At 40.5% G+C, this 12,805-nt stretch overlaps 2 long non-coding RNA genes across 2 annotated transcripts in view; both read right to left on the bottom strand.

Annotated features, from left to right (window-relative positions):
- The window catches only part of LOC125104205 (uncharacterized), a 160,626-nt gene that overhangs the window by 24,015 nt on the left and 123,806 nt on the right, over positions 1-12,805 (bottom strand). The window lies entirely within an intron of this gene.
- The window catches only part of LOC125104203 (uncharacterized), a 34,424-nt gene continuing 31,651 nt past the window's right edge, over positions 10,033-12,805 (bottom strand). The window contains exon 3 of the long non-coding RNA XR_007128613.1: positions 10,033-10,115. This is a non-coding gene — a long non-coding RNA (uncharacterized LOC125104203). The remainder of the gene's footprint in view (positions 10,116-12,805) is intronic.

Genomic DNA, 12,805 nt, shown 5'->3' with positions numbered 1-12,805 from the left:
AGAGAGAGAAGCAGGCTTCCCGCTGAGCAGAGAGCCTGATGTGGGGCTGGATCCCAGCACTCTGGGATCATGACCTGAGCCGAAGGCAGATGCTTAAGGACTGAGCCACCCAGGCATCCCTAAAAAAACAACAAACAAACAAAAAAACCAAAACCAAAAACCAAAAACCCTTGTTTTAAAAACTACACTCATCTAATGTGTCCGTCTTTAAGAGTTTAAAAACCCTAAAGCTCTTTTATTTGTATGTCACCTGTTAAGGGAATATCTTTTATAAACTACAAGAGAATGCCAAGTTAGTTAGAAGAGCCAGAACTCTATCCTGGAATCACCCACCTCTGAAATTCAGCCACTCCTTGGATAAGCAGCAGCAGCTGTGAGAAAGCGTAGTGCTGCTAACATTGCACACCTGGGCAGGCAAGAAATGGAAATTCTCTACCTGAATTTGCAGGGTAAGAAGGAAGGAAAAGGGATGCTTAAAAGCTGGAATGCAATGACCCTACATGTGAATCTGAACCAAAAACTCAGTGTTCAAGATTGAACACTTACAATAAAAGATGGATAAGGCCATTATTAGAGAGAGGGTCTGCCTAGCAGCAGGCTAGGGCATGTCCTTCACGGGGAGAAAAGGCTGCCTCCTACAGCATTATTGAGGGTACCAGCTGCAAGGTAATTACATTCTCTCTGTGCAGACCCCAGTAGAACCTACCAGGAACATTTGCGAGAGCTGGTGGGCTGCCGCAGTCGTAGGGGATCGGTTAGTCATTCCAAATGAAGAGAAGCTTTCTGGCTGCTTTTGGGAAGGACTGGCATAGGCGGAAAGAGGTGAAACCTGACAGGTCTGCTAAGCAAGGGCCAGGTAGTTTCAGTAAGAGATGGTCTTTTCCTGTGAAGTGCTCTATTAATTATCCATGTGGGCAGGAACTGTTTCTCTTGAGCAGTTACTGATAGATATTCAAACAGTTAATGAAACTCCATCTGTATAGGAGCTTGCAAGTGAGAGTGCGGGCTGAATTCATTAATTTCAGATGTGAGGCTTTCTTCTTCTTAAAGCAAGGAAAAAACCCACAGTTCGAACAAACAGTATTTGTAAAGTTCTGAAAAGACACTGCTACTGGAAATGGGGAGGAAAAAAATGCTTTCAAGCAAACCCGACTGTGTTTAAAATGAAAAACAATGGTAAAGGTTTCCATATGTAATTAAAATCTCATTCTGAAGTTAGCACTGTCACTGGCTTCCAAAGGACTCAATTAACAGGGAACTGCCAAGAATATGAGATCTTCTTTGAGATGCTTTAACAAATGCTCCTAAGTAGACAGGAGGTTGGATAGTAGCTTTTCCTTCCAAATGATAAGCAATTCCTGTTCATTCCAGGGTAGAAGAAAAGGATAAGAAAAGAAGGTTTATAATATGACAATTATGTTTTTAAGTGTATTTATCATTAGACCTATGCTAAAATTCAGACTGAAAAGGATATCTAACTTAACGTGGCTATGAAAATTACTTACTTCTTTAAAAATAAATACAACCACCACCACCACCCACCCTTCATCTGAGAAGGGAAAGGTGCTCAGTCCACACAAACTTGACCAATGTCTCCTTTTCCAGACGGTCTTTCTTACAATTGAAGACTAAATGCACAGTCCTGGGGATCAACTAACCCTTCCAAGCACTGGGTTTCCCAGGTGCCTGGGACACTATCAGAGTTTCATCTCAAAAGTACTGAGTGGGGCCTCCATTGGTGTGCGGCAATAGGAGCAAGATGGGACAACTTCAGTCATTCTGCATGGAAATGATGTGGACAACCAAGCCATTCAGACATGGGCGATTTGATTAAGCACTGTTTCAGGGGTCTGCCTCTTCTAGTTGCTGAAAATTGGGTCTGAGGAATTCAGCATCTGAAACAACCCACTGCATACCGGAGCACTGACAGATCTGGGCTCTCACGCCCTGAAGAGCATAGACCCTGTGGACACTTGGGAAAAAGGCAACAGCCGTGCCCACTCATAAAGCGAATGTCCCAAAACAGGGGCACCTGGTAATTAAAGTACAAACACCAGCAAGCTATCTGTGAGCTTTACCTGTGAGGACTAAGAAAGCTAAACACCTTAATTTCTAGACTTTCCCTTTGATCACAGAAGCAGACCCTGGGAATTTTTCGATTTCTTCTTTTCTTACAGGCCTTTTTTTTTGGGGGGGGGGGGTCCTTAATGGAGATCTTGAACTGCAGAGCCGCCGTGTCAGAACTCAGATGGTTAACATTCACTTCTTGCTGTTTTATTGCATATTACTGTGCGCGCCTGAGCAGCGGGAGCAGATTCGGGCAATTACAATCAAGTCAGGGCACACGCCGCGGCGGAGCAACACGGGCATGATGAGGATACTGATGAGGCACTTATCGAAAACCCCACATCATCCACACTCATCAGCCACAACATGTCACCCCAAATGAGGCATCAGCTGCCTTCAAAAGGCTCATTGCACAGTGTTTACCGCTTCCCTCGGACCCACTTTTGATTTTACGGTCAGAGCTGGGTTCAAACAGCAGCTGTCTGGCAAAGACAGGTCTGAGGCTTCTAGCAGCTTCCCCCAGAATTCTGAGGCTTTGTCTGGGGAGCTTTGGGGAGCAGGTTCTGGCAAGGCGAGAGGACGCGGGAAGGCAGAGAAGTGTCCAGTTCCGTTTCTCTTAAAGAGGAATCTCTTTCCCAGAAGGGGCCCTTGATTAATTTCAAGCACTAGCACACAGTGGTGGCATAATGGGGGTGGGGGGTAGGGAAGCAGAAGAAGGAGCCTTTCACAGATCTCCTTAAAATAGTAACAGGGTAGGTGGGACCTCTCAGGAAGACAGAAGTCCTAGAAAGGTCAATCCCTTTGGAAAAGACGGATCCAACCAGGAGAGCCATTCAAGTGGTAATTTTTAATTCTTTCATCATCAACTCATTCTTGGGTGGTTGGGGGTGGCATTTATTAGCAATTTAAAGGAAGACTTTATTTCAAAAACCCTGTTTTCCTGCTACAGAGGAAAGTAGATATATTCCTAGGAACATTTTTTCAAACTACTTTGCTCTGGGCTAGCACAACTTGCCCCTAAACACCTGGGAGGAATCTATTTGTGTACTTTGAGAAAAAAAAAAAAAGAATATGAGAAACTACTGCCATCTATTTCTGTCATTCCTGGCAGGGAGAGGGAATTAGACTGATAATTCTTTGCACATTTTTTTCCCTATGGTTGGATTGTCATTTATTTTAAAGCTAAATGCTCTTAATTTTGTAAAAACATCCTACACTAAAACATTTTCTAGTTAGATCTAGACTACTTGATCCAATACCAATAAAAAGCCACACAGGTTTTTAATTTTTCCCTTTTTCAGCTGCACCACCCCCTCCAACCAAGCCCTAGTGAGTGCCATCTCAACACAAAGCTACCACAATGAACGGCAGCGTGTGACATCAAGCCTCACATGAGGCAAGCATGGAATAAAGGCGGGCCTCCTCTCCCCACATTACCTGTCTTGGAGATAGTGACACATCCAGAGCATCGTTCAGCAAGGGGCTAGAGGACATTGGATAGGTTCAGACAGACAGTGTGGGCATGGGCCAGGCCACCAAGCAGAATCACAGACCTGCCAGTCTGAGGTGTTCCTTTCCATACCAGGTACTGGGGGTCATGAACTCTCTTCCTTTTCAGTTTAAGTACAACCATTTCTAGTTTCTTTGCACAATTTTCTTCAACTCTATGCCCAATGCGGGGCTGGAGCTCACAACCCTGAGATCAGAAATTGCACACTGACTCAAGAGTTGCATTGTCCAAGGCAGCCACGCAGGTTTTTTTTTTTTTTAAGGTTTTATTTATTTATTTGACAGAGAGCGAGATCACAAGTAGGCAGAGAGACAGCAGAGAGAGGGGGGAAAGCAAGCTCCCTGCTGAGCAGAGAGCCCAATGTGGGGCTCCATCCCAGGACCCTGAGATCATGACCTGAGCCAAAGGCAGAGGCTTAACCCACTGAGCCACCCAAGTACCCCAGCCAGGCATTTCTATTTGTACTATTTTTATATGTGATTCTGAAGCAGGTGCCATTAGGCTTTTAATGGTATTTTAACATTTTTACAAAAAGTGTGGAGCCAAACTCAATACTTTGATAGACTTCTGAGTTTGAATAACTGTGATAATTATGATAAATTAATTTACTTTTCTGGTAACTCATTTTATTCACTCTTCAAAATTAACTTAAACCAGATGTTGCCAGAAATTTCAGGAAAGGGGCTCCTTCACCTCCATTCTGTCTCAGACGTTGTGGTGGTTTTTTTTCTTTCTAGGTCCTTTTGTCTTCTAAACCTTCTTAAACTCCTTTCATGTCTCTTACCTGATGATATTCCAGATTGGCCCTTTCTGCCCAAATTTTACTATAGTTTCTAGGGACCTTTCCCTAAATTTAACCCACAGGTTTCTATCACATGCTTGGATTCAAGGGAAAACACCACGACACGGTCTAGGATGGTGGCCACAAAGCTCAGGGTGACACTAGGCTTTGTTAGCAAGCATGTGTCTACATTTCCCTTTATCATCTTAGACATCTCAGTGCCTCCAGTAAGAAAGAGGAGAACTGATGCCCCAAGAACTTGTGTTTATCAGACTATGGTAAGTGAATACTAAAAGCAATACAAAATACAAATGCAGAAAAGAAAATGGGTGAGTACCAAGGGGATGGCAAAGAATTTTGGAAGGTTAGGTTAAAATTAACTCAAGAATCTCAAATCCATCTTGGTCCTTCCAAGTTTTGCTTATGACTGATTTTCACTAAGTCCTGTCTTATCAACCTTTCACTTAGTCTTTCTTTTTGGAGTTCTTCAAGTAGGTGGCATCTATCTATGATATATATATAGAGAAATGGGTATTTTGTCAGACTTCCATGGCACTTATAGAGAGGATTCATTAAGCAATCAGATTTGCATGGACATTAGCAACCTTCTAACCATCAACAATGCCTGCCTTGGTAACCGGTTCTGGGGGTTGCCAATATTCCTTAGAATTCTTTAGGAAATTTTTGGGATGCCTGGGTGGCTCAGTTGGTTAAGCGGCTGCCTTCAGCTCAGGTCATGATCCCAGCGTCCTGGGATCGAGTCCCACATCGGGCTCCTTGCTCAGCGGGGAGCCTGCTTCTCCCTCTGCCTCTGCCTACCACTCTGTCTGCCTGTGCTCATGCTCTCTCTCTCTCTAACAAATAAATAAATAAAATCTTTAAAAAAAAAATTCTTTAGGAAATTTTAGTATCATTGGTTGTGTGTGTATGTGTGTGCGTGTTTAAAATTTCTACGTACTGGATACCCTTCTATGTCTTGCTCCTGATAGAAGGGGTGGGGAGAAGGCAGGAGAGGGACTGCAAATTAAAATGCAGCATGATACATTCTAGGCAATTATCCAAACCAAATGAAAAGGAATTATTCCTGTAGAGCATTCACAGAAACTCACTGGTCAGAAGGCTACTGAGTCTCCTAGTTTTCAACATCTGGTTTAGGAATCCACAGAAAATCCTGCAGGATCCTTGCTGGGAGCTTCAGAGAAGATCCAGGCAAGAAAGAGGCGGTTTGCATGTGTGTATTCACATGAGGCATGCACATCTGAAGTGTGTGTGTGTGTGTGTGTGTGTGTGTGTTATCTCTTTGTGGGGTCATCATCTAACGCTCTTTGTGATGCACATTCTAAATTAGGCAAAAGGGATGAATCTTTCAAATGCAGATCATGTTTGCATTAGAAGAGCAATGAGAACACTTGTCAGTTTCAGAACATTTATGTGCTAGAAGTACTGTTAGCAGAAGAGCAGTTTAGATAAATTCAAGACTTTTTTTGCTGATCACAAACATTAAGCTTCACACCTGAAGCCCTCAGCCCCCCGCTGTGCTCTAATCCTGGCACCATTCACCCTTAGAGACTCAGAGTGCTGTGCCTCAGCTCTCAAACCTTTGATTGCCCTTACTTTGAATGCCACCACCTGCAAAAATGCCTTTTTATTCCCTTTGAGCCTCTTGAGAAGGAAGTAAAAATGATAATTCATGACAAACATTAATTAATTGTTTACAAGATGATCTTTTCTTTTTCCAACTTCTGTTCAGCAGACATGTTGAACTGCAAGATTCCACTCGCAACGCCAGCGTCCGTCAAGAGGCCTGCATTGTTGTTTCTCACTGAGGCATAGGACCGACTGCAGGCCATTGTTTCTAAAGCTCAAGTGGGCCTGTCTGGTTCGGGTTGGAAGAATAGGGGTGACATGCGTGAGTTCCCCAGTATAAAAGAACTACCAGTTCTAGAAGGGTACGCGAGTTTAACCACTAATGCAGAGTAAATAAACATTTTTCACCACCTCTTGCTCCATGTGATTTTTTTTTAAAGGTCAAGAGCTGCCATTACAGTATTTTAAAAGCTTCAAATTATGCTTAAAGAACATATCACTAAACTCAGAGAAACCTTATCAGAATTGAGGAACCTACTGTGATTGGTCCTTGAGTTTATCATCACTGGGACTGGGACTGCAAAGGGAATGCAGGTACCCCATTGTTTCTGATCTCCTGCCATTTGCTCAAAGTGGATGTTGCCCAACTTCTTCCAAATTTTCTTGGAACTACGGAGAGTGCTGAGACACTTCAATTTCAAAATTTCATATGGTCCACGCATTCTGGAGAGGCAAGAGTAAAGGGCAGGGACGTTTCACCACAAACATGTCCAAAATGCAGAGAATGGGTCATGTTCCTGTGACACTTCCAAATGTGTGTGAAAGAAACAAGAGAGGAATAAAATGCAGAGGGAGATTTCTTTTTTAAATTAAAGAATAAAAAGCTTACTTCAAGGAAGTGTAGAGTAACAGCAGAAAGACTTCCTCAGCAACTAAGGTTTTCAGATTTCAAATTAGGAGCCCTTAGATCACAGCTGCTAGGCTAAAAATCAATTCTATATTTTCTGAGTTAATACTACGGATTGCACTTAACAGACATGGAGACTAATAAGGTATGCAGAAGGAGTAAAAGCAGCGCACACACACAAATTCAGGCCTTCGTTTTGGCCATGATCCAGCACAATGATGTTTCAACCAGATTTGAAAAAAAAAAAAAATCAATAACATCTGTGGTATAATGGTTAATTAAAGCAGCTCTTCAGCAGAGCTCAGGAGGAGAGGCTCGGCCTGAAATTCAGACAGCTGAAGCTTGATTATCAGGAAAGAATGCTTTTTTAGCTACGAGTGGATAGGCCAAAAGCTGCAGTGTGCCGAAATGGGGAGAAAAATTGCTTTTATTTTAACTTTCTTTTGGTAATCAATACATGCTTTTCACCTGTATTAGGATGCCGCTCCAATCCAAAGCCTGTTACTCTACTTCAGCATCAATTCTAGCTACCATCTTTTGAAACTCAGGTTTGAAAAGGAGCCCCCAGCCCCTGCAAAGCGAAGAAACAAAGATGCAGGTATGGGTGCATGTCCTGAAGACCAGTTAAAGATCAGGCTCTAGATGGTCTGAAGGCTTTAATCAATAAGCTGTGAGCAAAGCTGATCTGACCTTGGGATACACAGAGGTCAAAGCCAAAGCACTAAGGTGGCACAATAAGACTACTAAAAATTCTCAAGGGAACTATGAAGAGCAGGGTCAAATTCCCACTTTTTCCAATTGTTCTGAGTACTGTGCTAGGGATGTTTTCCTCACCTTTTTAAGGACAAACGTCAAAGAATCAACACTGATGTGTGCTGGCTACAGACAGCAAAGTCAGTAGGTGACTTCTCTAAAGAGAGAACTGTTGGTTACAACCCAACAACCCATCCGACTATTGGCACCTTGCACTGACTTCTGTCTTGACTAGAAAGGTCTATGAGGGCCACAAATTTCCAAACTCCCTCTAGTCAACTGCACTCAGAAAAGGGGCAGAGTGAGGGTTCAGGAGTTTCATGACAGAGAGACACTGGAGTGAGATCTTCGAAGAGGGGTAAGAGTTTCCATACAGACAAGGTTGAAAAAAAGGCAGAGAAGGCATTCAGAATTGATGTACACGTGTGTAAATTACAGAAACTGTTTAGAAGAATATGTATATAATAAGTGATACAAATGTTTTATAAAATCTTCATAATCAATCTTCATATTTTATATTGGCTCTCCTTATTTTAAAAACTATCAGGATCAGAGATTCCAATGCCTTCCTTTATAGCTACCGCAACCAACTAGTTCTTCTTCCGTTTGGCCACACTCTCTCACTGGAGGTTGGAAAATTTACTGGCGTTTTCTCTAAATTAAATGCATCCAGCATCTTTGGCTCTTAACCAAGAGTCCAGAATTTATTTATTTGCCAGCATTTAGTCACATACTTAGCAACATGGAACTGGGAGATGTAGAATTTATTCTAGAGTCACTTGTTCACCCAGAAGTCATGTTAAAATAACCATATTAGGCCCAAGCAGTAGCTGCTCATGCCAAGCTCAGTGTCAGCAAACCAAAACTTCACTCAGTTTCTATGCGTGGCTCTCCCCAAAGAGGAAGGCTTGGGTCAACCACTTAGTGCCTGCCTCTCAGCATAAGTTAATATTATGAAAATATTGTGTTTTTCTAAAGACTTTATAAATCATGAATTGACTGTAGAATTTTTTTCATTTGGCAAGGAAAAATGCTATAAATATATATGATTCAGATACTTTTTATAGGAGAGATACACACACAAATGAAGATCAAATGAACAGATTTGAAAAATGCTTTGAAGATGGCATTAAGTATTATGTAAACATACACATAAAGGGTTGTATTATGTTTGTTATATTAACACATTTTCATTAGGATTTCCAAAGAAAGTAAAGGAGGTACCACTGCGGTAAGTTTTAATGCAGACTGGCATGATAAAAAGATTTATACTGTGCAGAGAGATAGCTCATAAATGCTGAGGAAGCATTTTCATTGAAAATAAGTAATATATATGATGGAGTATAATTCATTCATTCAACAGTGGTTACCTGTAGGATATGACAGGGAAAAGTAAGGAGGAATATTAACCTAGGACGAATTGAGTAATACAGCAAATGTAAAATCTTACTGTTTGAATATTCAAAGCCTGTAGGTCAATTAAATTCTAAATCCAGTTTCTAAGTGAAACTCACTTAATTTTTATTTTCTGTGAGAATTACACCTGGGAGAATACTAAAATGACTCATAACCACTTAGCCAGTAACGTCACCAACTACCTATTATAGGGAATTTCAACTCTTATTAGGGTTTTTTCCTTCATTTTGTTTTGTTGGAATAGTCACTGCACACTAAATACACCATTAGAAGAACAAATATTAATGCCTAGAACTTTTCATTTTGAGGCCTTTATGCACATCACCAACTTAATTCAAATAACATTAGCTAAGGCAGGCAATATATAAAGTAATGCCTATTTTACAGATGGGAGCATATGGCAAAATTGCTTAACTCAAGGCAACACTGACACCAGAGAAAGGTGGGGGTTGAAGTGGTTATGGCCACAATGAAATGAAATTCTTAGATCCCCAAAATGTGTTGCGGACTGTATGTCTTTTATTTTTAAAATACTCTTTTGGGGCGCCTGGGGGACTCAGTTGATTAAGCGTCTGCCTTCTGTTCAGTCATGATCCCAGGGTCCCAGGATGGAGCCCTGGGTCGGGCTCCCTGCTCAGCCGGCAGTCTGCCTCTCCCTCTGGTCCCCACCTCCAGCTCATGTCCTCTCTCAGTCTCTCTTGCTCTCTCTCAAATAAATAAATAAAATCTAAAAAAAAAAAAAAAAAAGAAAGAAGATGTTCTTTTGCCATTAGACCAGTAATCAAAGTGGAATCAGACTCAATAGATCTATCGTGTCTCATCTGTAGCAAGTACTAAGGACCCAATGTGCTGTGTCTGGCTCATCGTTAATCATCCTTCAACACTGTAAAAATGTCCTGATTTATGACCATTTGTCTTATCGTTTAGTTTCTATGGCCTTTAGTGTTACCATATATAAAATTTGCAGAATAGTTTCATACTTAGTTATTAACCATACATACTTATCTCACATGCTTATATGAGATAAAGGTGGTGAATGTTTGAAAACTCAACTCAGTTTCAGCTGTCTTCTGCACAGCATACTCCAAACTCCCCTAAACACAAAGAAAGGAAAACTTACGCTGCCTAAAAAACCAACAACTCAGTGCCGGCATCTTAGAGAATTATATTTACTAAAACTTTACTTACTTTCCGTAGAGAAGTATAAGACTGAGAAAGCTATAATGAGATAAATAATAATCAGCCTATGATATGTCTCAACAAGCTCAACAGCCCTTTCTCACCTACGGCCGACATTTCTGACTGGCTTATTCAACACTGTTCCCAAGCCCCCTCTCCCCTGCCCCAGAAACACTAGCTCTGCAGACATGTCAATGTGGTCTCGTTCTTCTTCCTTGTGCCTCCACCGGAAAACTTAGAGACTGGCTCTTAAAACCACGTGAGGACACGAATGCAGATAAAAAAACCAATACTCTCAGGATCACAGAACGGAAAGAAAGGAAGCTGGTAATAGCTGAACTGCCAGTCCAACCCTGAAACTGCCCACCCATAGGCATAATGGATAAACAAATGTTGTTACAGTCTTTAACTGTTAGGTTTTTGTTACTTGTAGCTGAAAATATTCCTAACTGAAATATCACACAGAAAATGGTGGGAAGGAACATAGCTTCACCATAGTTACATTTCCCCTCTGGCTCAGGACAGATATAACTGGGAAGCTCTCCACTACTGTGCAGATATTACATTTTATAATAAATCATTTTTATGTCTCTGATAACACAAAAGGAATCAGTGTGTAAGAAAATATATGAAGTCCAGAAATACACAAAGGAAAGAGAAAATCACCCATAATCTTACTACTTAAGATAACAGCTATGAATATTTTCCTATATATACCTCTCTTAAATTGTTAAAAATCAGAAGCATACATTTCTCGTTTCCCTCTGTCAAACTACAGGTATATAAAACATGCATAAATATGTACACACATTATTTCATAAAATGAAATCATTCTAATCCATTCAGCTGTATTTTCTCTTTTAATATATGTTGAAGATATTTCCATGCTAATCAACATCTCTTTGCATGGATATACATTTGACTGTATAGAGTTTCACTGGATGGTGATACCCAAATTTATTTTAACATCTAAAAATTTTAGATATTAAAAAACAGCATTTGGCATTCAATTATATACATAAGATACATATACTTCTCTTGGTACAAAAACATAAATATATACTTCTATCTACATATAAATACACATATATCCTTTTCAAATTTTAAAAAAATTTCACATAATGCTGTGCTTGCAGGTTTGATTATCTTTTTCTACTAATTAATATTTTATATATTTATCTATTGTACTTTTTAAGGATTAGGTTCTATAACTAGTATTTTTAAAAATTTTTATTTTATTTAAATTCATTTAATTAACATATAGTGTAATATTAGTTTCATAGGTAGAGTTCAAGTGATTCATCAGTTGCATATAACACCCTGTGCTCATTATATTATCTTAATGGCTTTATGATACTTTGCTATCTGGGAATATTAGCATTTAATCAGTATCTCTGTTAGTCATTTAGACTATTCCCAACTTTCATTGCAAAAAGTCACCAACCCAAAACAAAATTATTTACATATGTCCAAGATAATTTTCTTAAGGTATATTCCTAAAAGTAGAATTACTGGGGTCAAAAAGAATATTTACATTTTAAAAAGATTTTATTTATTTATTTATTGGTCAGAGAGAGAGAGAGAGAGCAAGTACAAGCAGGTAGAACAGCAGGGAGAGGGAGAAGTAGAGAAGAACAGGGAGAAGCTCCCTATTCCCCAGGAATCCTGCTGCAGAGCTCAATCCCAGGACCCTGAGATCATGACCATAGCTGAAGGCAGATGCTTAACCAACTGAGCCACCCAGGCGTCCCTACTTTTTTTTTTTTTTTTTAAGATTTTATTTATTTGATGGAGAGAAATCACAAGTAGGCAGAGAGGCAGGCAGAGAGAGGGGGCGGGGGAAGCAGGCTCCCTGGTGAGCAGAGAGCCCCATACGGGGCTGGATCCCAGGACCCTGAGATCATGACCTGAGCCAAAGACAGAGGCTTAACCCACTAAGCCACCCAGGCGCCCCAGTCCCTACATTTTTTTAAATTAAGTTTTTTATTTTAATTCCATTATTATTAACATACAGTGTTAACATTAGTCTCAGGTGTACAATATAGTGATTCAACAAATCTATATGTTACTCAGTGCTCATCATGATACGTGTACAATTTGAGCATTTACATTTTTAAAGCTTTTAATGTATTTTTAAATGGTTGTCCGAAACCATTGTAATACCTTGCACTCCTGCTAACAGTGTAAGAATATCCATTTCCCTGAAACTGGAATGCATCTGGAGGAAGACAAAATACTGTTCCCCACTGACCCCTTATTTCCTCAACTATGTACATTTACAAAATGCCTTTGCCAGAAACTTACAAAAAAAAGAAACGGAGTTGGGCACCTGGGTGGCTCAGTTGTTAAGCATCTGCCTTTGGCTCAGGTCATGATCCCAGATCAAGGCCCACATCCCGCTTCCTGCTTGGCAGGAAGCCTGCTTCTCCTTCTCCCACTCCCCCAGTTTGTGTTCCCTCTCTCTCTGTGTCTCTCTCCAACAAATAAATGAATAAAAAAAACCTTAAAAAAAAAGAAAGAAACAAAGTTGAATGTGTTAGAAATTCGCATGGGCAGTGGTAGGCAGAGTCCTGGCAAGGGCACTCCCTACCAATAAGCACTAGAG

Source organism: Lutra lutra, chromosome 7, assembly GCF_902655055.1.
Source record: "Lutra lutra chromosome 7, mLutLut1.2, whole genome shotgun sequence".
Classification (NCBI taxonomy): domain Eukaryota; kingdom Metazoa; phylum Chordata; class Mammalia; order Carnivora; family Mustelidae; genus Lutra; species Lutra lutra.
This window is presented reverse-complemented; position numbering and strand designations above follow the sequence as displayed.